Genomic DNA, 5,489 nt, shown 5'->3' with positions numbered 1-5,489 from the left:
ATGGGCTTGTCATATGACCTGTATTTTGTTCAGTGTATTTATGTTTGATGTTGTTTATCTGAAAGGGGTATTCGATTTTGTCCGGTGCTGTTTCTGTTTGGGTTGAGATTATCACATACTTCCTAGCCTTTGTCTTGTGAATGTGTGACCAAATACCTGACAAGAAGCAATTTAAGAGAGAAAGGTTTATTTTAGCTCTGACATGCAGTCTATGGTCTCAGGAAGGGCGGGGCTGCGGGAGCGGGAGTTGACTAATCACATTACATGTCCAGTCAAGAAACATCGATGACTGCTGATGCTCAGCTTGCTTCCTCATTCCTACCTAGTCCAGAACCCCAGGCCTCAGGCCTCCCACATTTAAAATGGTTCTTTCCTCCTCAGTTAAGTTTTTTTCTAGAAATACCTCCACAGGCACGGCTAACAATATTTCCTTTTTTATCAAATTCACCTGTATTTATTTACTTTTCATTAGGTTAAATCTGGGAAGGAGGCAGCATCACATGGTCCAACACTCTTTGCAAGAAGGTTGCTGTGGAGTTTGGCATGAGCCATGACACTGTTTCCGTGGGCCCAAGTTAACTTTCCCCAGATTAGTCTGGTTTTGTTTGGTTTACCTCCAAGAGTCACTGTGTTGTTCAGTTTGGTTTGTTTGTTTTTGTTTGTTTTTATTTGCTTGTTATTTGGTTTAAACTCATAAGCTTATCTCTTGCCCTAGTAAAATTCAGGTTCAGAGGACATAAACACCTTCAATTTTAAGAAGAGCTGTGTTCTCTCTTTGGTTTGGAGACCTCATTCATAACCAACAAAAATGGCTTTGCACCATATATTCTAGACATATTTGCCTTTTAGAATTCCTGTTCTCACCAGGCCCCCGGTAATCTGTCCCCAAAGTTCAGCTCCTTGGTAATTCAGTCAAGTTGATAATGAAAATTAACCATCACCATGTATCACAGACTTTTTTTTTTCTTATGTTAAACTATCATTGTATCTTTGGATAAATTCCAGGTAATTGTAATGTATGGTCCTTTTAATATGCTGTTGAATTTGGTTTGCTATTGTTTTTTGACTTTTTGAGGCAGGGCAGTCATCTTCCTGCTTCTGCCTTCAAGGTTCTGGGATCCCAAGTTACTGCGGCTAAACAGTTTACTAATCCTTTGGTGAGGATCCGGCACACACCCATGTTCAGGTAGGCTGGTAGTCAGCAAGTTCCTGGGACCTTCCAGTCTCTGTGCCCGCTCCCCAGCAGCATGCCTGATTTGGTGTATTGGTGCAGGGACCCAAACTCTGGCTCTCCTGTATGCATAGCAAGCATTCTTAGCCACCAAGCCAAGCCATCTCTCCAGCCCCCTGATTTTTGCAAATGTTCATTAAAGATATTGGTCTGTAATTTTCTGTTTTGAAACATCTTTGGTATTTGTAAGATAGCAATGCTGGCCTCACAAAGTTTGGCCAGACACTATGACACGTGCTTTGTAGCCCTAACACGTGGGAGGTAAAAGAAGGAGAATCAGAAGTATAAGCCCATCTTTGGCTATGCAATGAATTTAAGGCAGCCTGGTCTACCTGAGCTACTGTGCAAAAAATAATAATAATGAGGATAATAATAATAAATAATAAATAAAAAATTGAAGTATTCTTATTTGTAATTTTTTTGAAGACTTGAGGATTGACATTAAGTATAGCATTCCATAACTGATCACACACCATGTTCTTGCTTGGGTGGGTGGACAGAAAATGGCAGAATTGGGATAACTCTCCTATCGATCGTATAATTGCCATAGGACCTTACAGAATTCACTTACCCACTGTGAACCAACTAAAACTGGATGTGACAAAAATTAGAGAGACGAAAGGAAATAACTGGTGGGAAGTGCCTCCATATACCTGACTGTTATGTTTTTATGTTTGTGTGTGTATCCTTGTGCGTGTGTGTGTGTGCGTGTGTGTGTGTGTGTGTGTGTGTGCCCGTGTGCGCATGCCCCTCAAACCAAAAGCCATGCACGTACTAAATAAATGCTACACCCCTGAGCTCTACTCAAGTTCATATATGGTTACTGTGAATATTAGTTTTTACGGCATGTTTGAGAAGCCGCACTGAACCCCTTCAGCTCCTAGTCCCTGGTCCCCAGAGGCACACGGTGCTGCGGTTAGAAAGATTGCACTTATGTGCCCATACAGCTACTTTCTAAGGTGGAACTTTAGGCAGCTTCCTTAATCCAGCTAAGCCTTTGTTTCATCATCTATAAAATGGGCACACAGTAAATCTTGTTAAAAGTAAGAATGAAATGGGGTTGTGTCTAGGGGATTTTAACTGTGTCTGCCTCTTGGCAAGCATTTTATAAATACCATTATTTTTATTATTTTATTATTATTACTAACTGGCTCAAATTCCCTGGCCATTTCAGAAAAGCTAGTATTCTTTTGCCTCCACAGCCAACGTCTTGGAATCATAAGCCTTCTAGCTATGCCTAGCTTTACTTTTTCAACTTTTTGGAAGTTTGGAGTTATTTCCAAATAATGATGAAGTAACAGGGAGGACAAGGAGCTTGAAACTTCCTTTGTAACTCTTCACTAACAGGAACTCTGTGAGTGAAGAGCTGAGGCTCTGGAGTAAAGGTTTCCAGTACAGAATATCAGGGCTGAGGAGAATGCAGACCCTACCCCAGCCAGTCACCTCAGCAGCCCTTACACAATGTCTTCTCTTTGGGCCGTGAAAAGTTGTACAGTTTGACTTGATATACCTCTAGCTTGCTCAACCTACTGACATTGTGTATGTCGGAGCCTAGGTTCAGTCCAGGACACCTGTCTCCAAACCTTAGGCACTGCTCCTCCAATTCCCCATGTGCCAACACAGGGGGGCCTACCCTGTGTGAATTCACAGTTTCCAGGGCACAGTACATATCTACATGAGATAGAGAGAGAGAGAAAGAGAGAGTTAGTCAGACCTTGCGTATAAATCATGTCTGGAGCTGTAGAAACAGCTGTAAAAATAATAACATCATTGTAGAAGGATTAAGATGGAGTCCATTTCAGCCACAGAACTGGCTTTGTGAGCTTCCATTGTAACTGCAAAGTTAAAAGGAAATACCCAGATATTTATTAGCAACGTGTGATTTTAAAGCAAGGTAGAACACTGGTGTTTATTAGATGCACCTCTTTCTAGCTCATCTCTGCCCTTGGGATTCCACTACTACAGCCCACATTATTCTCTCTCCTAGCTTCTCTGGATGGCTAAGGAGAGACCATTTCTTGGGTTGGAGAGATAAAGTGCTTGGCAGGTAAAGGGCTGGCCTTGTAAACATGAGTTTGGATCCCTGAAACCCACATCAAAGCCACATGGTAACAAGAGGCTGTGATCCCTTTGCTCTGACAGCAACATAGGAAATGGATACAGAAGAATCCTGAGACCTGGGAACCTTCCTGCTTAGTCGGGCATACACAGTGGAGGCCTTGCCTCAAACATGGTGGGAGAAGGGGGCTGCTGCCTAAGGCTTTCTGGGACTGCAGATGTGTGCTGCGACACCTGGCTCTCTATGCGGCTTCCGGGGGTCACACTGAGGCCATCAGGCTTGTACAGCAAGTATCTCTGGTTGCTTGTTTGTGCACAGGTTACCCCTTCGGGCTCCAGCACTGCTGAGTATCTCATCAAGGAAGCAGGCTGCACAGACAATACCCTGACAACAAGGCCCACACCGGGATGACTGCGGCTCAAAGCAGACATCTCCTTTAGCTCACTGCTCCCCAGCCAGGGGAAAACGTTAGCACCTCATCATTAAATGCCCATATTTGTATTCATACTGTGTGTTGTACATGCATTTGTAAACAGTGAGGTGTGTGTATGCAAGGCATGTATTGTATGCCCATAGGGATGTTCATTAATTATATACATGAACTATTATACCCATATCCCACACACATTACAAGGGCATGTTAGGAAAACAAGGACAGAGTGAAGTTCAGATGCAGTCTTCAGGCCTCACAGTGAACAGCAGATCTCTTCTTTTCTTTTCTCTTTTCTCTTTTCTTTTCTTTTCTTTTTTATTAATTAGTTCCCCAGAGCTAGGTTTATATGTGGACACCACCACACCCAGTTGAATATTGAACTCCCATCCTTGTGCTTGCGTGATGGGAACTTGAAGAAGTGAGTTATCTGCCTAATTCTAGAAATGTAAATATGTGTATACATAGATTTAATTACATTTCTTTATTTAACGGCAAGGATGCATGTGGAAGTCAGGATGTATACCGTTTTTTCTTGCTTGCTTTGTTGTTGTTTGTTTGTTTTTAAACCAGGCTTCAATAGCTACCCCTGGCTGGCTGGAACTTGTTACGTAGACCAGGCTGGACTTGGACTCACAGAGATCCACCTGCCTCTGCCACACAAATACTGGAATGAAAGGAGTATGCCTGACAAATCTATTTTTAAAAAAGAGAGTTAAGCAAATTTTTAAGGACTTGTGCCTGAAGGGTGCTTATGTATCCTTGGTCATTCTCTAAGCTTCTGTATGTTCTATGAAGATGACAGTAGCCATTTTCAAAGGAAAAACCATAAAAGTCTATTATCAAGAAATATTTTTCAAACCTTAAGCAAGAAGGAAATTTGTGTAAAAAGCCTGTTTGAAGAGAGCTCCTTTCTTTCTGTTTCTATAAAATTTACTTAGAATAAATCAATTTTTTAAAGATCAATAAGGTGTAATATATCAATAAGGTGTATATAGTTTTGTTTTGGTCCTTAACCATTCTTTTGGGTTTTTTTTTAAGAATTATGTTTAAGGCTGCTGTTGGTGGTGCATGTCTTTAAGCTCAGAGACTGGTGATTTCTGAGTTCAAGGCTATCCTGGTCTGGTCTAGAGAGTGAGTCCAACAGTGTCCTGACAGTTTCAGGATACCTAGGGCTACACAGAGAAACCCTGTCTCAAAAAGACAAAAAAAAAAAAAAAAACCTGTGCCACCATCAACCAGCAATTTAAAAATAAATAAATAAATAAAAGAGTGCTGAAAGGAGGGAAGAAGTATTATATAACAAGCCGGGGGCTGAATCAAGATGCACAAATGCCATGCACACATGCACCTCTATATAAACGTACCAGCACGGCTGGAGTGACGTGGGGACCTGTGTGAGAAGCTACCCCCCAGCTGCTGAGGGTCTCCACAGCCAGTGCATGTCGGAGCCTAGCACGCAGAGGCTGCATGAAGGCTAAGGTCCAAGGCTGCTTTCCGGAAGCCGGCAGAGAAGAAGAGAGAGGAAATCGAGCGAGTGAGTATAAAAATCGCTTTCCCGAAACTGACTCTGAAAAGAAGATGAAATCCAAACCACAGCAGCGCCATCGAAAAAAGGGAGATGAGCGATGGGAGAGACAGAGAACAGAGGAGAGGATGAAGCCGGCCGTCTAATGGGCAGAGCAGATGCTGAGGGCACAGTAGAAGAACTGGAGATGAGGCAAGTAGGGAAATCTGTAGGCACCCACTCAGAAATTAAGCTCTCGTAT

At 42.4% G+C, this 5,489-nt stretch overlaps 1 pseudogene; it reads right to left on the bottom strand.

Moving 5' to 3' along the window:
• Nucleotides 1-473: 473 nt before the first annotated feature.
• LOC132652844 (large ribosomal subunit protein eL33-like) lies at nucleotides 474-5,192 on the bottom strand (annotated as a pseudogene).
• Between the last annotated feature and the right edge of the window lie 297 nt (nucleotides 5,193-5,489).

The sequence above is a fragment of the Meriones unguiculatus genome, chromosome 3 (assembly GCF_030254825.1).
Source record: "Meriones unguiculatus strain TT.TT164.6M chromosome 3, Bangor_MerUng_6.1, whole genome shotgun sequence".
Classification (NCBI taxonomy): domain Eukaryota; kingdom Metazoa; phylum Chordata; class Mammalia; order Rodentia; family Muridae; genus Meriones; species Meriones unguiculatus.
Note: the sequence above shows the minus strand (reverse complement) of the source record. Positions and strands in the feature narration are given on the sequence as shown.